The sequence below is a fragment of the Hyperolius riggenbachi genome, chromosome 4 (assembly GCF_040937935.1).
Source record: "Hyperolius riggenbachi isolate aHypRig1 chromosome 4, aHypRig1.pri, whole genome shotgun sequence".
Classification (NCBI taxonomy): domain Eukaryota; kingdom Metazoa; phylum Chordata; class Amphibia; order Anura; family Hyperoliidae; genus Hyperolius; species Hyperolius riggenbachi.
Genome location: NC_090649.1, coordinates 111836373 through 111860866, shown reverse-complemented (window position 1 = coordinate 111860866; position 24494 = coordinate 111836373). Strand labels below are relative to the sequence as shown.

At 47.9% G+C, this 24494-nt stretch overlaps 1 long non-coding RNA gene across 1 annotated transcript; it reads left to right on the top strand.

Annotated features, from left to right (window-relative positions):
* Positions 1-2348: 2348 nt before the first annotated feature.
* Positions 2349-20786, top strand: LOC137570463 (uncharacterized). Its single transcript, XR_011031055.1, has 2 exons — positions 2349-2541; positions 20538-20786. It is a non-coding gene; the product is annotated as an uncharacterized lncRNA (long non-coding RNA).
* The last annotated feature ends 3708 nt before the right edge of the window (positions 20787-24494 follow it).

Below are 24494 nucleotides of genomic sequence, written 5' to 3'. Positions count from 1 at the left end.
CACTTCGTATAAAGTTTAATGGCGCTGCTTTGCGTGCGGGACTTTGCAAGCGATCTAAACTTATCTAAACTTAACATGCCTAAACTTATCACACCTAAACTTATCACAGCTAAACTTATCATGCCTAAACTGGCTTTTCACCAGCATGGTGCAATGGTTATCACGCCTAAAGTATTTTAGGCATGCTAACTGGGTTAGCACCGCTTTGTGAATCGAGCCCTATGAGCGTTTTTTAAGCGCTGGCGATTTTAGAAATCGCCCCAAAAGCAATTATGCAATGATTCTTTATGAGTGTTCACATGTAAGCGTTTCTATTTCATTGAAATCGCAAACGCGCTACATGTACCATTTTCTGAGCACTTTTGCTATAATGGAAGGTATAGGGAAATCGCAAAACGCTTGAAAAAGTGCTTTGTGGATTTCCCAAGTGCTTTTAAGAATAAATACATTGTATTTATTCTTTTCCAGGTCAAAGAGTTCAGACTGACGTCAGGAAGTGAAAATCTCAATCGCTCAGCAAAAGTGCTTAGAAAAGCACTTACGAAACTGCTTTTCTAAGCTCAAAACACAGGGAAAATCGCTTTGAAAAACTCTCAAAAAATCGCTCAGCGCTTGCCATAGTGCGGAAGAAGGCCTAAAGTATACACGAGGTGAGTAGATAAAGTATTTTTACATACCTGGGGCTTCTTTCAGCCCCTACAAGTCACGTGTGTCCCTCGCTGCAGCTGTCTCTCAGAAGAGTCCACAATCTAATCCCTACCATAGCCATATGTCTATGTATGTATTGTGTGGTGTATATACAGTATTGTAGTCTAGGGTCAATTTTAGTGGTAAGCCAGTTAACTTATCTTTATATTTTTGGGATGTGGGGAGAAACAGGAGTGCCTGGAGGAAACCCACGCAGACATGGAAAGAACTTTCCAACTCTGTGTAGACAGTGCCCTGGCTCAGAGTACATTTGAAATCGGTGCCGGTAGACTTGGGTGCAGGATACAGCCGGTATATGGCTGATCCTGCTTCTGCACAAGTCCGGGCCGATTTAATTACTATTCCCCCTCCAGGCCGCCATGGATAGTGGGGGAATTAAATAATTCGGCTTCCAGCGATTGCTGGAGGCCGAATTATTATGTTTTTAAGCAACCTCTGCTCCGTATTCTGACGGAGCCGACGTTACTCACTGAGCGCTGCAATAGGAATGATTCCTATTGTAGTCTATGGAGGCGCCGGCTGCGCCCAAATCTAGCAGCGCTGAAAAGCACTGCTCCGCTGGCTGAGATTTGAACTGGGGACCAAGCCAGGGAAAACACATTTTAAACCAATGTAAAAACACTGAACTTACCTGGGCCTTCTACCGGCTCCCCGCACACGTCAACGATCGTCTGTCCCTGCAGCAGCTTACTTCTGGGTTTTGTGACTTTATAGTCACGGGCCACAGTGCCTGCGCTCCCGACTACCAGGCGCAGTGCTCCGCACCATTAAGGTCACAAAAACGGCCGTGAGCCGCGGTGGGGAGCGGAGGATCGTTTTGTCCTGGCACAGGCACAGGACATCTGCAGGGGGTGGTAGAAGCCCCAGGTAACACTACACAGAGAATTAATGTGTGCATCAAACCAAGTTAAAACCTGCCAAATCTGGCTTTGCAAATTTGGCCTAATTGGCTTCTCACACGACGTTGCTCATGCAAATATGCATTTGCTTTCTCATGCCAAAATTTGCAGGGTCTAAAACTAACACCGCAAAGCGGTTGCCCAGCGGGGATTAGTTCATGCTACATTAGCTCTATCCAGGAGTGCCACATGGAGGCTCCCCAATGCCCCCATACAACCCTCTCACTGCTTAGAAACCACAGCGGCACCCCGGAGTGCGCTCCATTACACCGAGCGTCACATGCTAATTATGTGACGCTCGGTGTAATGGAGCGCACACGCAGCGCAGAGGGGACAGCAGCTTCTGAGCCTCGCACTGTGCGACGGCCAGAAGTGAAGGGGGAAGGACATACTGCGCACACAGGGCGCAGTATGTCCGGGGCAGAGGTCAAGCAAGTCGCCGCACACCGGAGTGTATAGAGTGTGAACGGCGGCAGACGGAGGGGGGCGGGAGGAACAGTCGGTATGTGCGTATTACAACCTATACAGTGCTGCACTCATTTTAACCACACATGTTCAGTTGTGGTATCCTTTAAGAAAAGTGCAAATCCATTCCTTAACTGCTGCAGATAATAAGTGCTAGTTAGCATTTCTTCAGATAGTGCAGGCTAGATGTGATTTGTGGAGGGCTCCTCCCCCCTCACTCAGAGCTTGCTGACAGCAGGTGCGTTGGTTACCTCAGCAACAGCAATTCCCCTCACACACTGCACTGCCTGAGAGACCTTCCTAACTCCTTCTATTCCTTATAGTTTAAGAAGGAATCTGCACTAGCTAGTCATTTCTTAGGATGTCTGAGACAGTTCTGCATAAATTTCTAAAAACCTACTAATATTTTGTCTCAGACACTCTTGATAAATCTGTCCCAGAGAGTTTAATGTGTGCATAAAAGCCCCAGGTAAGTTCAACTCTTTTTTTTTCAGCTAACAGTTGTTCTTTAAATCTGTAAGGCAGCTTTCTCACTTACCATTGCAAACTGTGCATGCAATTTTCCACAATTTTTGGAAGCATTTGTAATTTGAAAGGTATTATCCTTTGTTTTTTTCCCCTTCTTTTGTGGCTTCTGTGCTGGCTGGTCTTGCTTTCTGCTGGATGGGCTGGCCTGCAGCCAGGTTCGGTCAGTTCCCCCATAGTATTCCCTGACCTTCTAGTGGACCCCATCCCATGCTCCCATGGGCCTCCCATTCAGGCACCACAACTCCCAGCATGCCCCCATAGTAGAACCACAGCTCCCTGCATGTCCCCCATAAAGGCACCACAGCATCCAGCATGACACCACAGCTCCCTGCATGCCCTCATAGAGGCATCACAGCACCTAGCATGGCATGACAGCATCCAATATGCCCCCATAGAGGCACCATAGGACTCAGCATACCCTGATTGCTTTTTGCTGTGGTGCCATGGTGGATGCTATAGTGTCATGCTGGTTGCTACGGTGCCTCTGTGGGGCGCACTTGGTGCTGTTATGTCATGCTGGTTGCTGTGTAGTGTCATGCTGATTGCTATGGTGCCTCTGTGGGGCATGCTTGGTGCTGTAATGTCATGCTGGGTGCTGTGTAGTGTCATACTGGGTGCTGTGGTACCTCTGTTTTGCATTCCGTGTACTGTGTGGTGTCATTCTGAAATGTAGAATAATTAAAACAAAAAACAGAAAAACAGAAAATGCAGGACATATGCAATGTAACTGGGGGGAGGGTGGGGTTAAGTAAGCTTAGAAAAAGAGGCTGGTGGCCAACATGGTGTCGCGTATGTCTAATAAGTGAGCAGGTAATTTGGAAAGTAAACTGGGTACTCACAAACCCGAGTTGCTGTACATCAACCACCTTCTGCACATGTGGGGAGAACCCATCCCACACTACGGTAATAGAGATGGCCCGAACCTCCGATTTTCGGTTCGCGAACTTTCGCAAAAGTTCGATTCGCACGAACTTTCGCGAACCGCAATAGACTTCAATGGGGAGGCAAACTTTGAAAACTAGAAACATTTATGCTGGCCACAAAAGTGATGGAAAAGATGTTTCATGGGGTCTAACACCTGGAGGGGGGCATGGCGGAGTGGGATACACACCAAAAGTAAGTCCCGGGGAAAAATCCGGATTAGACGCACAGCAGCGTTTTAAGGGCAGAAATCACATTGCATGCTAAATTGGAGGGCTAAAGTGCTCTAAAACATCTTGCATGTATATACATCAATCAGGGAGTGTAATTAGAGTACTGCTTCACACTGACACACCAAACTCACTGTGTAACGCAACGCACACAGCTGTCCGTGCTGGACTACTGTGCACCACGCCGAGATTGCTCTTCCTCACTCAGTGATGTCAGTTAATGTCTGACTGCCTTATCAACTTTTGATGGTTCTTTCTCTACCATTGTTAAAGCTTACATTTGATTTTTTAAATTACTTTTTCCATACCTCCCAACATTTGAAGATGTGAAAGAGGGACACTTAAGCCACGTCCCCTGTGCGGCCTTAAGCCACACCACTGCTTTTGCAGGAGGGTGACAATGGGAGGAATGAGTTTGCGGAGGAGGGTGCCAGTGGGTGGGAGTGGGTGACACTGGGTGGAAAGGGGGGTGCCAGTGGGTGGGGGAGAAAGGTGCCAGTGGGTAGGAGGAGGGTGTCAGTGGGTAGGAGGAGGGGGACAGTGGGTGGGGAGGAGGGCACCTGTGGGTGGAAAGGTGGGTGCCACTGGGTGGGGGAGAAAGGTGCCAGTGGGTAGGAGGAGGGGACAGTGGGTGGGGAGGAGGGTACCTGTGGGTGGAAAGGAGGGTGCCACTTGGATGGGGAGAAAGGTGCCAGTGGGTAGGAGGAGGGTGTCAGTGGGTAGAAGGAGAGTGACACTGGGTGGGGAGGAGGGTGACACTGGGTGGGGAGGAGAGTGTCACTGGGTGGGGGAGAAAGGTGCCAGTGGGTAGGAGGAGGATGTCAGTGGGTAGGAGGAGGGGGACAGTGGGTGGGGAGGAGGGTACCTGTGGGTGGAAAGGAGGGTGCCACTGGGTGGGGGAGAAAGGTGCCAGTTGGTAGGAGGAGGGTGACACTGGGTGGGGAGGAGAGTGACATTACATGGAAAGGAGGATGGCACTGGGTGGGGGGAGAAAGGTGCCAGTGGGTAGGAGGAGGGTGTCAGTTGGTAGGAAGAGGGTGACACTGGGTGGGGAAGAGGGTGACATTGGGTGGAAAGGAGGGTGCCACTGGGTGGGGGAGAAAGGTGCCAGTGGGTAGGAGGAGAGTGTCAGTGGGTAGGAGGAGGGGGGCAGTGGGTGGGGAGGAGGGTACATGTGGGTGGAAAGGAGGCTGCCAGTGGGTGGGGAGGAAGGTGCTAGTGGGTAGGGGGGTCATCAGTGGAGGGGTGGAGAATGCCCGTGGGTGGGGAGGAGGGAGCCACTGGTTGGGGAGGAAGGTGCCCCTGTGTGTAGGGAGATTGCCCTGGGCAGAGAAGAGATGGCAGAAATGATCAAGGCGCCAGCCGCGCCAATAAGGGATGCGGGAGCCTGCTTTATTCCTCCCTCCCTTCCTCTGAATGCCCCCACCTGCTGTGAATGTCCCCCCCCCCCCCCCCCCGGTAGGCAGTGCGTGCGCAACAGAGCGGACAGTCCTCTTTCCGCAGATCCAGGCGCACCTGCAACTGGAGTCTTCTGCTTCCTGTTTACCATGACATCACAGGAAGCAGAGAGACTAGTTGCCGGTGCCCATGGATCTGCAATAAGAGGAGTTACTGCTCCGCTGCGCACACACTGCATGGTGGGGGCATTCAGAGGGAGGGAGGGAGGAATAAAGCCGGCTCCCGCATACTTAATTGGCGCGGCTGGGGCCTCGATCATTTTTTTTGTGTTCTCTCCCCAGCTGGCCGGGACGTAAGGGGGGCTTCCCGGGATAGTGGGAGAGCCCCCCCAAATCGGGAGAATCCCGATGAAATCGGGATGGTTGGGGGGCATGCTTTTTCTGCTGGCTCTACAGTACCTTCAACGAGAATGTTATGGAGGGCAAGTCTGCCATTCATTCAACTGTGTGACTGATAAAGTTTCAATATCACTTTCTCAGTACCATGGTGACCACGGGTAAGGGCCGGGGAATCAGGGTTCGATTCCTGTCCGGAGTGGGAGCCTAAGAAACGGCTACCACCACCACCCATCCAAGAAAGGCAGCAGGCACGCTGTGGGCAAAGGAGCAGGAACGGCTACCCAAACACATCCAAGGAAGGCAGCAGGCAGTGCAGGCACGGCATGCAAGTCCAGACTCAGGGAGGTAGTGACAAGAAATAATAACACAGGAGGACTCTTTCGAGGCCCTGCTGTATATAAGACGAACCAACTTTAAATCCTTTAACGGAAATCTGTTATGGAGGGCAAGTCTACCATCCATTCAAGTGAAAGGTATGGACTGACTGCCAGGTATAATACAATGTGCAGTTACAGATGCAGCAAAAGGTATGCAGTGACTGCAAAGTGCAAACAGCTGTATGTGTAGTGATGGCCGTGCTGGACTGGTGTGCACCATGGCGAGAGTGTAGGTGATGGCGGCTTTCCAGCCCATATGGTCGGGCTGAGGTAGCTCAATGACAGAACAACAGTGACTGTCCAGCTGATCGAATTTGTCCACAATTAAGCAACAACCTTATTATCTTAGGTGTGCAACCCCCCCCCCCCCCCGAGACACTCATATAGCCAGAGGGCATTGCTTCATTGTATATATTATACTAACACTGCGTGTGCTCATGTAGGTAGATGCACTGCACATATGTAGGTATGCAGTGATTGGTATTACAAATGTGCAGCTGTCACACACACACAGGTACTGTGAACAGGTGCAGTGACTGGTGGTATATAATAACACTGTGTGCACTCACGTAGGTAGGTAGGTGCATTCAACAGGTGGGTATGCAGTGATTGGTATTACAAATGTGCAGCTGTCACACACACAGGTAGTCACTGAATTTGCTGGGCCTGGCAGTGGCACAGTAGGAATTGCCAAGGGCCAGCTGCAACTGACTGACAACACAAGTGTCTGTGGGACACACAAAAAATAAAAAATAGATCACAAGAACAACATTAGCTCTCAAAAGAGCTGTTGAGGATGAGGAGTGTTTTTTAGCAATAAGTATCAGCAAGAAGGAGCAAGCTAACAAGCCTAACACAAGAGCCTAACTAAGCTTTCCCTATGGCAGCAGGTTTTCTCTAGTGATGAACGAAAATGCAAATATTCTTTTCGCCGAATTTTCACCAAAAAAGCACTAATTTCTTTTCGACATGCAAATTTTCGATTTAATATTTTCGCATTAATTTTCGCCTAATGGCAGTTATTTTCACATTAGATACATACAGTAGTTTGCGTACGTGTTTCCGCGTAGCGTAGTACCACTATGCGAATAGGGGAAACGTAGTATGCATAAGACCATGCTCCCATGCGGAATCCTTTCCGCATCAACCCAAGTAGTACTGCGCATGCGCTACCGGTTTCTATGCGTAATGTATAGTTGTCATGCGGAAATAAGTCCGCATGTGCTGGGTGCATGAATTGTGTCAGTGCACATGTGTAGTTTTCGTCCGTACACGTAAAACCACGTGTATGTCACAAACACGTTTCTGATTGGCTGATGCGTACAAAAACAACAGGAAGTTGTCCAAACCCGGCATGCACATGCAGACTGTACGCATTGGACAGCACTGCCGAGTCTGACCTCCTGCAAGTTGCAACAATGCCTCCAAACATGCCACCAGGGATGAAAAGAATGCTCATTGAGGTAAGCAATCTTCTATTTTAACAAAATGCATATTTTTTGGGGTACTTATTCTGACTGCATTTCTTTAATCTTTACATGTCCCATTTAAAAAGATATCATAAGTGTTGTAGACAATTGTTTTTAGTTTATCTCTGTAACTTTGCCTGTACCAGTATTGTTAATAGTAGAGAGTGAGACACATTTAAATCATATCACTAACACTCTGTTGCATGCAGAGTGTTAGTGATATGATGCAATTATATTGTTGTAACTAGCTGACCTAAGACCCACAAAATGCAATCGGATTGTCGGCCGATTTCCACACAAAATGCAATCAGATTGTCGGCTGATTTCCACACAAAATGCAATCAGATTGTCGGCCGATTAATACACAAAATGCAATCAGATTGTCGGCCAATTAATACACAAAATGCAATCAGATTGTTGGCCGATTTCCACACAAAATGCAATCAGATTGTCGGCCAATTAATACACAAAATGCAATCAGATTGTCGGCCGATTTCCACACAAAATGCAACCAGATTGTCGGCCGATTTCCACACAAAATGCAATCAGATTGTCGGCCAATTAATACACAAAATGCAATCAGATTGTAGGCCGATTAATACACAAAATGCAATCAGATTGTTGGCCGATTTCCACGCAAAATGCAATCAGATTGTCGGCCAATTTGCACACAAAATGCAATCCCTGGGGGCCCCTGTGCTGAAAGGTAGGGGGGTAAAGTGCAGAAAGGGAGGAAAGTGTCACAGAACAGCGGGGAGAGGGGGAAGCCTCCCCCCCTCCCTCACCTGGGGCCCCCCTTCCACGCTTCCCTCTCCAAAATTGCAGCCAGCTAGCAGCGGCAGCGAGCGGGAATCACTCAGGGCCTGTTTCCACTACACGCAGATTCTGCATGCAGAAAACTGACTCCAATGAATGCCTATTGGCCTGTTTCCACTGAACGAAATTTTTCTGATGCAGATTTTCCATAGGCATTCATTGGAGTTGGAGTTTTCTGCATGCAGAATCTGCATGTAGTGGAAACAGGCCCTTACCGTTAGAGTCAGATAGCTCTGCGTGCCGCTGCTGGTCTGGTCTCCTGCACTGCACTGTCCAATCATGCTCTCACAGGAAGTACTTTAAGAGCGTGATTGAACAGTGCAGTGCAGAAGACCAGACCAGCGGCACGCAGAGCTATCGCTCTCTCTGCGACAAGCCGTTCCCCGCTGCTGCTGCTGGCTGGCTGCAATTCTGGAGGGAGGAGCGCGGAAGGGGGGCCCTTCCTGCTTTGTGCCCCCCTCCTTTTCAGCACTAGGGTCCCCAGGGCCCCGGAGGCCCACCGGGAAAATTCCCGAGCTCCCGGTGTGCCTGTCCAAGCCTGCGCGCACCCTCTCGGCCGTCCTGCCTCTTTCCCCGTCCAGCGTCCTATCCCAAAGGCTGTGTCGGTGCAGGACATGCACAGTAGCACAAAAGCTCTGACACAGGGACAGGATGCAGGGACACTTGTATTTTATACATAGAGATAGTACTGTTAACCAGGGCCGGGGACAAGGTCCGCCACCAACAGAGGCTGAAGTGCCCAAGTGTGGCCCCCCGATGGGTGTGACCATGAAACGATGTGGATGGAGCTAATCGTAATGTAACAGTGTAAGGCAAAGACGGTGGGCCTTAGTTTTCTCCCAAAACATAGGCAAGAGACCCTAAAGGTAATTACAAAATGTGCCCCCCCCCCCACCCACAAACAAGGGACAGGGACAGCAGGCAGACCCCTTCAGTCAGGAAGACATGTAATGCGGCAGCTTTTCACCGGAAAATACATATAGGGCTCAATTCACAAAGCGGTGATAACCCAGTTAAAGACTTTAGGGGCTTGATTCACAAAGCGGTGCTAACAGTTAGCACGCTGGTGAAAAGCCCTTTATCATGCCTAAACTCAGTTTAGGCATGATAAGTTTAGGGCCTCGATTCACAAAGCGGTGATAACCCAGTTATCACGCCTAAAAGACTTTAGGCGTGATGACCTTTTCACCACTGAGTTATCACCGATTTTTCCTGCTCTTCGCGCGAAGTTACCGCGCGTAAGCGCGTTCGCGCGTACGCGCGTAAGAGCGCGCGCAAAGTCCCATAGGGTTTAATGGGAGCTTCGCGCGAAGCGTCGGGCGTACGCGCGGCAACTTCGCGCGAGTTTCTTCTTATCATGCCTAAAGTGACTTTAGGCGTGATAAGGGCCTTTTCACCATGGTGCTAACACTTTGCACCGCTTTGTGAATCGAGCCCTAGGTGTGATAAGTTTAGGTGTGATAAGTTTAGGCATTATAAGTTTAGGTGTGATAAGTTTAGGCATGCTAAGTTTAAGCGCCAACTGCGTTAGCACCACAGTGCACAGCTGATCAAAAGTTTTACGCTAGCAAAGACTGGTGCACTTTGTATAAAGTTTAATGGCGCTGCTTTGCGTGCGGGACTTTGCAAGCGATCTAAACTTATCTAAACTTAACATGCCTAAACTTATCACACCTAAACTTATCACACCTAAACTTATCACGCCTAAACTGGCTTTTCACCAGCATGGTGCAATGGTTATCATGCCTAAAGTCTTTTAGGCATGCTAACTGGGTTAGCACCGCTTTGTGAATCGAGCCCTAGGCGTGATAACCATTTTATCATGCCTAAACTCAGTTTAGGCATGATAAGTTTAGGCATGATAAGTTTAGGTGTGATAAGTTTAGGCATGATAAATTTAGATAAGTTTAGATCGCGCGCAAAGTCCCGCACGCAAAGCAGCGCCATTAAACTCTATGCAAAGTGCACCAGACTTTGTTAGCGTAAAACTTTTGATCAGCTGTGCACTGCGGTGCTAACCCAGTTGGTGCTTAAACTTATCACGCCTAAAAACTTATCACACCTAAACTTATCATGCCTAAACTTATCACACCTAAACTTATCACACCTAAACTTATCATGCCTAAACTGAGTTTAGGCATGATAAAGGGCTTTTCACCAGGGTGCTAACTGTTAGCACCGCTTTGTGAATCAGGCCCCTAAACTTATCATGCCTAAACAGAGTTTAGGCATGATAAAGGGCTTTTCACCAGGGTGCTAACTGTTAGCACCGCTTTGTGAATCAGGCCCCTAAACTTATCATGCCTAAACAGAGTTTAGGCGTGATAAAGGGCTTTTCACTAGCGTGCTAACTGTTAGCACCGCTTTGTGAATCAGGCCCATAATGTGTCAACGTACGTTTCCACAGACAATTCACATAAATGGTGCAGCTTTTCCCCAGATAATTCTAGTGGGGTGGTAATTCAGTCAGATCTTTGTGGTCCTGCTCACCCTTCACATTTCCATTCAATTATATATTTAAGGCCTGCTGTCACAGGATCTTCTCTGTCACTCACATAACACATGAAATGAAATAATGTAGTTATTATGGCTACCAATATCTGTCAGCAGGTATAGGTGGCACTTATCCTCTTGTAGTCATCATTGATCCCTAGTATCTGTCCACATTCATAGTTGGTTGGTTCCCACAATTTTGAACACTGTTATTATGAATAGTATTATAATCTTTTACATTATGTAAGAAAGAAGATTCTTAATTAATGTATAATACAGTGATCGTTAACCACTTGAGGACTGCAGTGCTAAACCCCCCTAGTGACCAGGCCATTTTTAGTAATATGTGCCACTGCAGCTTTAAGACTAAGCTGCAGATCCGCACAACACAGCACACAAGTGATCCCCCCCCCCCCCTTTTCTCCCCACCAACAGAGCTCTCTGTTGGTGGTGTCTGATCGCTCCCCCCATGTTTATTTTTTTTTAAATAAATATTATTGTTCTTGTTTTTATTTAAAAAAACCCTGTTTCTTTAATTATCATCCCTCCCCCCCCCTCCCCACAGCCAGCCAATTATGACGATCGGCTGTCATAGGCTTCTGCCTATGAGAGACGATCGCTCTCTTGTCCCCCAGGGGGACAGCCGTGTCACACGGCTGTCCCCAGTTCAGCGCTGCTGCTGATCGCAGCGCTGCACAGAGTAAATAGACGGCGTGATCACCTGTCTAACAGTCTCCCGAGGGGCAATCGCCGCTCGGGGACTGAAGAGGGGGCGGGGCTCCGCCCCCCTAGCAGGAGATGCGTGCGCAGCCTGCGCGCGATCTCCTGCAAAACAGAGCCCCAGGACCTTACGCCGATCAGCGTTAGGCGGTCCTGGGGCTGCCGCCGTGGCCACTCCCATCGGCGTGACGCGGTCGGCAGAAGGTTAATACTGTAATATTTCTTTTACAGCAATTTACCAGAGGCCGCTATGACCTCTCCACCCCTGAAGCCAAAAAAACGCTGGTCAGGAGGGTGCAGGCGATCCTGCGCACCGATTTCCAGAGGGTGCTAATCACAAAGCAGGTCCAGGTCATGTGGAGTGACCTGAAATGGAGGGACAAGGACCTGCTGAAGCGGGTGGTGGCAGAAATGGGATGTAAGTCAGCAAACTATTCGTTTATGTTTGTCTATCTTGGGTTTTATACAGTGGGTTGCAAAAGTATTCGGCCCCTTTGAAGTTTTCCACATTTTGTCACATTACTGCCACAAACATGAATCAATTTTATTGGAATTCCACATAAAAGACCAACACAAAGTGCTGTACACATGAGAAGTGGAACGAAAATCATACATGATTCCAAACATTTTTTACAAATCAATAACTGCAAAGTGGTGTGTGCATAATTATTCACGCCCCTTTGATCTGTGTGCAGTCAGTTGCCTATAGACATTGACTGATGAGTGCTAATGACTAAATAGAGTGCACCTGTGTGTAATCTAATGTCAGTACACATGCAGCTGCTCTGTAAGGGCCTCAGAGGTTGTCTAAGAGAATATTGGGAACAACAACATTGTGAAGTCCAAAGAACACACCAGACAGGTCAGGGATCAAGTTATTGAGAAATTTAAAGCAGGCTTAGGCTACAAAAAGATTTCCAAAGCCTTGAACATCCCACAGAGCACTGTTCAAGCGATCATTCAGAAATGGAAGGAGTATGGCACAACTGTAAACCTACCAAGACAAGGCTGTCCACCTAAACTCACAGGCCGAACAAGGAGAGCGCTGATCAGAAATGCAGTCAAGAGGCCCATGGTGACTCTGGACGAGCTGCAGAGATCTACAGCTCAGGTGGGAGACTCTGTCCATAGGACAACTATTAGTCATGCACTGTACAAAGTTGGCCTTTATGGAAGAGTGGCAAGAAGAAAGGCATTGTTAACAGAAAGCATAAGAAGTCCCATTTGCAGTTTGCCACAAGCCATGTGGGGGACACAGCAAACATGTGGAAGAAGGCGCTCTGGTCAGATAAGACTAAAATGGAGCTTTTGGGCCAATATGCAAAACGCTATGTGTGGCAGAAAACTAACACTGCACATCACTCTGAACACATCATCCCCACTGTCAAATATGGTGGTGGCAGCATCATGCTCGGGGGGTGCAATTCTTCAGCAGGGACAGGGAAGCTGGTCAGAGTTGATGGGAAGATGGATGGAGTCAAATACAGGGCAAACTTGGAAGAAAACCTCTTGGAGACTGCAAAAGACTTGAGACTGGGGCGGAGGTTCACCTTCCAGCAGGACAATGACCCTAAACATAAAGCCAGGGCAACAATGGAATGGTTTAAAACAAAACATATCTATGTGTTAGAATGGCCCAGTCAAAGTCCAGATCTAAATCCAATCGAGAATCTGTGGCAAGATCTGAAAACTGCTGTTCACAAACGCTGTCCATCTAATCTGACTGAACTGGAGCTGTTTTGCAAAGAAGAATGGGCAAGGATTTCAGTCTCTTGATGTGCAAAGCTGGTAGAGACATACCCTAAAAGACTGGCAGCTGTAATTGCAGCAAAAGGTGGTTCTACAAAGTATTGACTCAGGGGGCCGAATAATTACGCACACCCCACTTTGCAGTTATTTATTTGTAAAAAATGTTTGGAATGATGTATGATTTCCGTTCCACTTCTCACGTGTACACCACTTTGTATTGGTCTTTCACTTGGAATTCCAATAAAATTGATGCATGTTTGTGGCAGTAATGTGACAAAATGTGGAAAACTTCAAGGGGGCCGAATACTTTTGCAACCCACTGTATGCTGTATCTATTTATCCTAAAAAAAATTCCGTGGGCTGAATACTATAGAGTTGTGCAGTATGTACAGTTAAAGTATATATATCTGTAAGCTATTCACAGAACAGCACTTTTCCCACATTTTGTTTTGTTAGGGGCAAAAGGGGTTAAACAAATATTTTTTTGTGCTCCTGTGTGGTCATAGTGATAATAGTGCAGTATTTGCTAATTGTTAGTTTTTGATAACCACTGATGATTGATCACCAGGCTTTTTTAGAAAGATTTGATAGTGGCTATCATCCATCAGACCCTAGATCTTCTCCAGGATGATTCGGCTCTGGTGCACAGCCATTTTAAGATCTCACCAGTTATTCAATTTTATTGATGCTTATGCTCTTGCTGGGCCACTCAATGGCATACACAGAATTGTCTTAAAGCCACTCCTTTGATATCTTTGCTGTGTGATTTTGACACACCTGTGGCTTCCTACAGCCCCATGGGCACGGATCGCTCCCACGTCCTCAGTCTTCTCTAGAGATGGCCCGAACGGTTCGTCGGCGAACGGTTCCAGGCGAGCTTTGGGTGGTTCGCGTTCACCAGCGAAGGCGAACTTTTGCGGAAGTTCGATTCGCCCCATAATGCTCTATTAGGGTCAACTTTGACCCTCTACAGCACAGTCAGCAGGCACATTGTAGCCAACCAGGCTACACTCAGCCCTGGAGCCACTCCCCCCCCCCCCCCTTATATAAGGCAGGCTCTGCCGGCGATTACACTCACTCGTGTGCCTGCAATAGTCAGAGTAGGGCGAGCTGGTGCAGATTGTTTCTCCTAGGGAAAGATTAGTTAGGCTCTTGGCTTGTTGGCTTGCTCCTGGCTGAATCTTATTGCTGTAATAGCACCCCACAACAGCTCTTTTCAGAGCTAATCCTGTTCTTGTGATCTATTTTTTTTTCTTCTCTGTGTCCCACTGACACTTGTGTTGCATAGACAACCTTGTTAATTCATACTGTGTGTGTGTGCAACTGCCAGCGGCCCAGCACATTCAGTGACTACCTGAGTGTGTGACAGGGAGCTGCACATTGTAATACTCAGTACTGCATATACCTAGTACCTGTTGTGTTTAGTTAACCCACCTCATCACTGCATATACCTACCTTTGTGTTGAGTTAACCCACCTCACTGCATATACCTACCTTTGTGTTGAGTGAACCCACCTCACTGCATCTACCTACCTTTTGTGTTGAGTGAACCCACCTCACTGCATCTACCTACCTTTTTGTGTTGAGTGAACCCACCTCACTGCATCTACTTAGCTGTTGTGTTGGCTGAACCCACCTCACTGCATCTACCTACCTTTTGTGTTGAGTTAACCCACCTCACTGCATCTACCTACCTTTGTGTTGAGTGAACCCACCTCACTGCATCTACCTACCTTTTGTGTTGAGTGAATCCACCTCACTGCATATAACTACCTTTTGTGTTGAGTAAACCCACCTCACTGCATATACCTACCTTTGTGTTCAGAGAACCCACCTCACTGCATATAACTACCTTTTGTATTGAGTGAACCCACCTCACTGCATATACCTACCTTTGTGTTCAGTGAACCCACCTCACTGCATATAACTACCTTTTGTGTTGAGTGAACCCACCTCACTGCATATAACTACCTTTTGTGTTCAGTGAACCCACCTCACTGCATCTACCTACCTTTGTGTTCAGTGAACCCACCTCACTGCATCTACCTACCTTTTGTGTTGAGTAAACCCACCTCACTGCATATACCTACCTTTGTGTTGAGTGAACCCACCTCACTGCATATACCTACCTTTTGTGTTGAGTGAACCCACCTCACTGCATCTACCTAGCTGTTGTGTTGAGTGAACCCACCTCACTGCATATACCTAGCATCCCCCCGCCCGAGATGGACAAAATGGACAAACCAGGTAGAGGAAAAGGTAGAGGCAGACCCAGAGGAAGGCCACCTGGCACCGGCAGGTCTGTGCAAGGTCGTGTTGATGTGATTTCGTGCGGCTCTGGCCCAAAGTACAGTGCTCAGAAGAAGGCACGTGCCATCACTTCCCAAGATTGTCAGGATGTGCTTGACTATTTAACACAGAACACCTCATCTCCCGCAGCCACCAGCGCTACTATAAGCACCACATCCGCTGGATTTAACACTTCGCAGGAGTTATTCGGTGGGGAAATCACTGATTCACAGCCAATACTGCTACAACAAGATGAAGGTGCTAAGCAAGTTATACCACCTCATACGTCTGAGTTAGGTGACAATAGTATGGACGTAACGTGTGAGGAGGAGGATGATGAAGTACCTGGTGTTGGTGCAGTTTTGGGGGTGTCTGAGTAAAGCGAAGCTGGGCAGGAGGATTATAATGACGATTATATGGATGCCACGTATGTTCCCACTAGAGGAGATGACCGGGGGGACAGTTCAGAGGGGGAGTTCGAGAGGAGTAGGAGGAGACGAGTCCATGAAAGAAGCAGAGAGAGCTCATCCTCAGAAACAGCTGGGGGCAGTGTCCGGCGCCATGTATCGCCAGCTATGGACAGCCAGCCAACATGCCCTTCAACGTCAGCTGCAGATGCCACCATAGTGCCATCACCCCAGGGGGGCTCTGCGGTTTGTAAATTTTTTAACGTGTGTGTCTCAGATCGGAGCAAAGCTATCTGTTGTCTCTGCCAGCAAAAATGGAGCCGTGGAAAGGCCAACTCTCACGTAGGGACTACGAAGGCACCTGGAGAAAAGGCACAAACAGCAAAGGCAAGAACACCTGAGGAAAAGCAGCACCCAAAAGACAAGCCATCCTCCGCCTCCTCTTCCTCCTTCAGGTGCAGCGTCATGAGCTACTTTCTCCCTTGCACCTTCACAGCCACCCTCCTCCACACCGCCTCTGCACTTGAGTGGTTCCTGCTCCTCTGCCCACAGCAGCCAGGTGTCCGTGAATGAAGTCTTTGAGAGGAAGAAGCCAATTTCTGCCAGTCAACCTCTTACCCGGCGTCTGACAGCTGGCGTGGCGGAACTATTAGCTCGCCAGCTATTACCAAACAAGCTGGTGGAGTCTGAGGCTTTCCGTAAATTTGTGGCCACTGGGACACCGCAGCGGAAGATACCAGGCCACAATTATTTTTATAAAAAGGCCATACCCATACTGTACCATGTAGTTGAGAGGCAAGTGGTGTCATCTCTGGCGAAGAGCGTTGGGTCAAGGGTCCACCTGACCATGGATGCCTGGTCTGCCAAGCACGGGCAGGGCCGCTACATTACGTACACAGCCCATTGGGTCAACCTGGTGAACGATGGCAAGCAGGGAGTACGTGGCTGCGCAGCGGACCAACTTGTGATACCTCCACGGCTTGCAGGCACGGCCTCCTGCCACCTCCTCCCCTTCTCCTCCTGCTACATCCTCTTCGCTGTCCTCCTCCTCCTTGGCTGAGTGGCAGTTCAACTCTAGTGATGCTGCCATCTCCTCCTCTCCAGCTACACAGCCCCATCTCCCCAGAGCCTACGATGCATGCCAGGTACGATGGTGTCACGCCATCTTAGACATGTCTTGCCTCAAAGCGGAGAGTCACACTGGACCAGCTCTCCTGGCTGCTCTTAACAAAGAGGTGGAGCAATGGCTGACCCCGCACCAGCTGGAGATCGGCAACGTGGTGTGTGACAACGGCAGCAATCTCCTTTCCGCTTTGAATTTGGGAAAGCTGACACATGTACCCTGCATGCCACATGTGTTGAATCTGGTCGTTCAAAGATTTGTGTCAAAGTACACAGGCTTAGGGGGCGTCCGGAAGCAGACCAGGAAGTTGTGTGGCCATTTCAGGCGATCTTACACAGCCACGGCATGCTTTGCGGACATTCAGCGGAGAAATAACTTGCCGGTGAGACGCTTGATATGCGATAGCTGGAATTCGACCCTGCTCATGTTCTCTCGTCTGCTAGACCAGGAGAAAGCTTTCACCCAGTACCTGTACAATTACAGTAGGACACAATCTGGGAAGATGGGAATGTTGTGGCCCAACAACTGGACACTGATGCAAAATGCATGCAGCATCATGCGGCCGTTTGAGGAGGTGACCAACCTGGTCAGTCGCGCTGAAGGCACCATCAGCGACTTGATCCCCTACGCTTACTTCCTGGAGCGTGCTGTGCGTAGAGTTGTGGATCAAGCTGTGGAGGAGCGTGAACAGGAACAGTTACGGCAGGAGGAGTCGTGGGAGCAATTTTCATCCGAACCAGATGTTTCCTCAACACCTGCGGCAGCACACAGGGGGGAGGAGGAGGAAGAAGAGGAGTCATGTGGAGAAGAAGAGGAGTCAGACTCGGATGAGGAGGAAGGTGTTTCTGTGGAAGAGGAAGAGGCGGCGACAGAAGAACAACCGCAGCAGCCGTCACAGGGGGCTTGTGCTGCTCCACGTTCCCATGGTATTGTTCGTGGCTAGGGGGAGGAAGAGGACTTACGCAACGTCACTCAGGAAGAGCAAGAGGAGATGGATAGTACATCTGGATCCGACTTTGTGCAGATGGCCTCTTTCATGTTGTCCAGCCTGTTGAGGGACCCCCGTATAAAAAAACTCAAGGGGAATGACCTGTACTGGGTGGCCACACTACTAGACCCTCGGTACAGGCACAAAGTGGCGGACCTGTTACCAACTCAACAGAAGGTGGAAAGGATGCAGCACTTGCAGAACAAGCTGGCAATGATGCTTTTAAGGGTGATGTGACAGCACAACGCAATAAAGGTACCACTGCCAGTAATCCTCCTCATCCCATGTCCACACAGGCAAGGACAGGACGCTCCAGCGATCTCATGGTGATGTCCGACTTGCGGACATTCTTTAGTCCAATGCCAGATCCACCCTCCACCAACGCCTGGACCGGCAGGTAGCCGACAACATGGCCTTAAGTGTGGATATAGACACTGCAAGCAGCGACGATGAACCATTGGACTACTGGGTGCGCAGGCTTGACCTGTGGCCAGAGCTGTCCCAATTTGCCATCCAACTTCTCTCTTGCCCTGCCGCAAGTGTCCTGTCAGAAAGGACCTTCAGTGCAGCTGGAGGCAGTGTCACTGAGAAGAGAAGTCGACTAAGTCACAAAAGTGTTCAATACCTCACCTTTATCAAAATGAATGAGGCATGGATCCCGGATGGCTACTGCACGACCGAAGACTAAGTCAGTCCCCACACACAGCATCTCTGCCTGCAGGCCGCTTGCCTTCTCCACCACCACCAACAGGGTCCAGGACTCCAGGCGGATTCCTGTATTTTTAAGGCCGCTGCTAGCAGCAGCCACTATACTACTTTTTCTAGTGCGTGTACATGCCTGCCTAATTTTTCTGGCTGCACTACAACAACAAAACAAAAGGCATGTACATGTGCCCATTCCCCTTCGTGATCATTACCTTGCCGCGGTGAAGGGGCTTGCATATCACAATGAAGCAATGACCGCCGGCTATATGAGTGTCTCAGGTGGGGGTGGCACACCAAAGATAATAAGGTCGTTGCTTCATTGTGGGCAGACCAAATTTGATCCTGCTGGGCAGTCACTGTTGTTCTATTATTGAGTCCCCGACTGTCTACGTGCCGTTTCTGCATTCATGTCCTCCCGCCTACTTAAACTTAACATGATTAAAACAGAAATTGTGATTTTTCCACCATCGCTATCTACACCCCCACCAATTGCAACCATAACGGTAGACAACACCCCAATAACCTCAACCACTAAGGCCCGCTGCTTGGGGGTTATACTTGACTCAGAGCTCTCCTTTAAACCTCACATTGCCTCATTAACCACCACCTGCTATTTCCAGCTCAAAAATATATTCCGTATCCGTCCCTTCCTCACACAAGAAGCCACCAAAATGCTTGTTCATGCCTTAATCATCTCCCGCCTAGACTACTGCAACACCCTGCTCTGTGGCCTACCAAAAAACAGGCTAGCACCTCTCCAATCCCTTCTAAATTCAGCGGCCCGCCTCATTCATCTTTCCACACGCTCTTCCGATGCAGCCCCACTGTGCCATTATCTCCACTGGTTACCCATTACCCAGAGGATCCAGTTCAAACTCCTGACTCTAACATACAAAGCCCTCCACGAGTTGTCTCCTCCATACATCTCCTCACTAATCTCAAAATATTGTCCCTCCCGCAACCTTCGCTCCTCCCAAGAAATTCTCCTGGCCTCTAAGCTGATCACCTCTTCTCATGCTCGCATCCAGGACTTTACACGAGCATCACCCCTTATCTGGAACTCTCTTCCACAGCCTGTACGTCATGCTCCAAACCTGGACATCTTCAAACGCACTGTTAAAACACACCTTTTCAGACAAGCTTATAACATTCTATAGCCCATATATACTTCTCTGTCACAATGTAATCAGAGGCAAAGAATCACTGCCTCATCCATCCTCCACCCCCTTACCTAGTGTGTCCCCCACTACCCATTAGATTGTAAGCTCGCAAGGGCAGGGTCATCCTCCTAATGTTTACTGTTCTTGTAACAATATTTGTGCTGCTTGGAACTCTGCTGTACATTTGTTAGTTGTATATATGTTCCCCTTGTCGTCTTATTGTGCTTTGTAAAGCGCTGCGGAATATGTTGGCGCTATATAAATAAATAAATAATAATAATTATTGAGCTACCACAGCCCGGCAACCATGTGGGCTGGAAAACCGCCACGGCCTGCACTCTGGCCATGTTGTGCACCAGTCCAGCAAACCGAACCGTCCGCAGAAGTTCGTGAACTGAAAATCGGAGGTTTGCGACATCTCTAGTCTTCTCCATCTTCTGCACCGGGTCCCGTTACTTCGGACAGTCGCAGTAAGTCTGTGCAAGTCAACTGCGCCCACTACGTATCTCCCCAGAGATACGCCAAGAGTGCACTTGTCCTACGTCAGAATTTTCCGTGACGGGCCCAAATAACTGGAGCAGGTGCAGAGGACTGAGGATGGCGTCTCGTGGAAGCGATCTGTCCCCAGATTACATGTAAAATGTATAATCATTGTATCAATAAGGTTAAGCTATTTTTCCCATTCTTTCCACAGTATCTCTATCTTCTCACTTACAAGTGAGAAGAGAAATGAGGAGGCTGAGGCAAAGGCTGAGGAGGCAGGAACTGGGACTTCCAGATCTTGCAACAGCAGGTTCTGGAGTTGAGGGAGAGATCTGCGCGACAGGAGGAAGAAATTGCCCAACTAAAGGGCACCGGCGGCAGACGGGATGCTTAACTTTTTTGTTGTTGTAAATAGTTATTTGTTATTTGTGTTGTGGCTTCATAAATGCTTTGCTGTATACCTCTGTTGTACCGAGTGGTTATTTCTGTCAACATTGCTCTTCTATCAGCTTGAATCAGTTGGCCCATTCTCCTCTGACCTCTAGCATCAACAAGGCATTTTCGCCCCCACAGGACTGCCACATACTGAATGTTTTTCCCTTTTCACACCATTCTTTGTAAACCCTGGAAATGGTTGTGCGTAAAAATCCCAGTAACTGAGCAGATTGTGAAATACTCAGACCGGCCCGTCTGGCACCCGCAGACATAATTTTTCAAGTTACAGCTCTACTTTCTGTAGGAGCCATAGTTTTAATAGCATTGAGAGCGGGCATACCGGGATGGAGAGGGATTAAGAGAGGGAGTGTAAGTGTATACTCTTCATATGCGCTTGGGTATACTTAAAAGCTTACCCAGCGCCCCTGCTCAGCGTCCCTTTCATTTTTTTTTATTTTTTATTTTTTTTTTGTGGGGGGGAGGGTAGGTAGTTTGGACTGGTTTTCAGGCTTTAAAATAATTACCAAGCCTCCAGCGACATTTTGTAGCCTTCCTGAAGCTCCTAGCATGCTCCTAGTGGCTTTCCGACGTCCTCTGTGCACGGCAGTCGGCAGCAGGCGTATCACTTGACTCTAGGCAGGTCAGGTAACACGCCGGCTTCCATGCAAGGAGGATGGCAGAAAGCCGCTAGGAGTTTCAGGAGGGCTGCAAGATGTTGCTGGAGGTTCAGTGAGTATTTTGGAGCAGGTTTGTGTTTTTTCTGCTGGTGGTTCAAGCAACCGACAAGCACATGAATACGGCTTCAGGTGAACCCAGCTGGTGGTGGATATTGGGGACTTAACATATGTACAGTGTATATATATATATATATATATATATATATATATATATATATATATATATATATATATATATGTATATATATAGATAGATAGATAGATAGATAGATAGATAGATAGATAGATAGATAGATAGATAGATCTGATAATATATCTGTATGCATGTACTGTATATCTGATATATACATATAAATACAGGTAGCCAGACCTCTCCCTCCAGTTAAATATAGGTAGCCAGACCTAATTCCTCCCCCCCCCCCCAAGTAATTCATCGGTAGCTAGACCAGACCCTACTACCCCCAGTAACTCATAGGTAGCCAGACCTCTCCTCCCTCCCCCCCCCCCCCAGTAAGTCATAGGTAGCCAGACCTGCCCCCCCCCCCCCCATTTAAATATAACAGTAGCAGAAGAAGTTGAATTAATAAGAATGTGGGGTGCACCCTAATAGCGGGGACACCAATATAAATAGCAGCAACATCTTTTTTTTTTCTTCAGTGCTCCCTGACAGTGAGAACACTGCCGTGTATCAGGAACAGAAGGAGGTAAATGAATGAAAAAGTATGGTGCACCCTAAAGGTGAGGACACCAATAAACATAACAGCAACAGGTGTTTTTTATTTTTTTATTTTTTTGTGCTCCGATAGTGGGAACGCTGCTATCTATCAGGAACAGAAGGAGGTACATTAATGGAAAAGTATGGTGCACCCTAAAGGTGAGGACACCAATAAACATAACAGCAACAGGTTTGTTTTTTGTTTTGTTTTTTTGTGTGCTCCCTGACAGTGGGAACGCTGCCTGCAGAGTAAAGTGCGCACTAGCATTTAATCTTACCATTGCCTCTCCGTGCATACCGGGATCTCATCTAGTCTTCTCAGCTTCCTGCTTCCTGTAACGTCACAGAAAGCAGGAAGCCGAGAAGAGCCAGATCCCGGTATGCACGGAGAGGCCCATCCCGCATATCGCATCCCCGGGGCTGGTGCCTCGATCCGTTTTTTTCCCCTCTCTGCCCAGCGCCCGGGACACAAGGGGGGGGGGGGGGGCAGTACAGGATGTCGAGAGGGCCCCCCAAATCAGGACAGTCCCGACGAAAAAGGGACGGTTGGGGACTATGGTATAGGGGCGTGTCGAATATCGCCATGCGTGACAGTTAATAATGGCGCACAGCGCCAGGGGAATAAAAAGGGCGCCCCATAGACTTACATTATATAACGCTATTTAGCGTTATAAGTGTTAAAAAATGGCGCAGGCAGTGTGCCTTACACTTATAACGCTAAATAGCGTTATAATTGTTCAAGAATGCAGCGGGGGTCGGGGGAGGAGAGAGTCAGCGGACACTGGAGGGCATAGGCAGCGGGGAGGATGTGTGCAGAAGCATACGTTACCTTGTCCTGGCCGCCGATCGCTCCTTCCCTCCGCTCCTGCACTTCTTCCATTCGTTTACTGTAGTCCTGCAGCCGGCCAATCACCATGTGGCTTCAGTCTCCGCATGCTGATTGGCCGGCTGCGGGACTACAGCAAACGAATGGAAGGAGCGGAGGGAAGGAGCGATCACTGGCCCAGGATAAGGTAACGTATGCTTCTGCATACATCCGCTGCCTATGCCCTCTAGTCTCCCGCTGCCTCTCTCCCCCAGCCCTGCATGTTTATCATGGCGCACCGCTCTGCAATCAATGTAGCATAAAACGAAATTTACCGTTTTATTGTATTTACATTAAAACGGTAAATAGCGTTTTATGATACATTTATCGGCAGAACGGTGCGCCATTTTTCTCCCTGCGCCATTTTCGGATGGACCCATCGCCATGTGCTCGCCACTCGCAGCGGGCACAAATACCTGATCTTCGCCGAAAAAGGTTGCTGGCAAACTGTTCGGGCCATCTCTAGCAATAATATGATTTCATTTACAAATAAATAAATATAAATGAGAAATGAGCAACTAATCTGGATGAAAAAAAAATTGTAAGGGAAGGCACCTTCATTTCTTTAGGACCATTGATTTACTTTAAAAATAACATTAAATGGACACTATAGTGAGAGGGATATGGCGGCTACAATATTTATTTACTTTTAAACAATGCCAATTGCCTGACAGTCCTACAGATATCTTTGGCTGCAGTACTGTCTGACTTTAATCACACAAGCTGAAGTTCATACTTATGCTACGCATTTGGCTGAAAGTAGACAGGATGAGCAGGACAACCAGGACATTGGCCTAGTTTAAATGGGAAAAAAGGTAGCCTTCCACATCCTTCTCACTACAGTGTTCCTTTATCTGACAGAATGATTCATCTATAATATGAAGTTTGATAAATTTTTGCTGTGAAACACTTCAGTAGCAGCTACTCTACTCGGCGGTCTAAGTGAGTCACCTAGTGGTTATTTCAGGTATTACTCTTGTATCTAATGACTGTAATCCATTTTCTAGCAAGATAGCCCACTGTATACAGTTATATCTTCATTTTATTTGGGAGATAATTTGTCCATTAGATAATAATGATTTACTTTATTTTTATCCCAATGGGGTAATTTGGGGGGTATTTAGACTATCCTGGAATTCTAGCACCTCATGAAACTTGACAGGTGCTCAGTAAAGTCAGAGATGCTTTAAAATGGGAAAATTCAATTTTTGCACCATAGTTTGTAAACGCTATAACTTTTACCCGAACCAATAAATATACACTTATTGGATTTTTTTTAATCAAAGACATGTAGCACAATAAATTTGGACAAAAATGTATATAGAAATTTTACTTTATTTGAAAAATGTCAGCACAGAAAGTTAAAAAAAATCATTTTTTTGACAAAATGAATGTCTTTTTTGATGAATATAATAAAAACTAAAAATCACAGCAGCAAAAGAAAGCTGTTTTAGGCACAAAAAAAGGAGGTAAAAT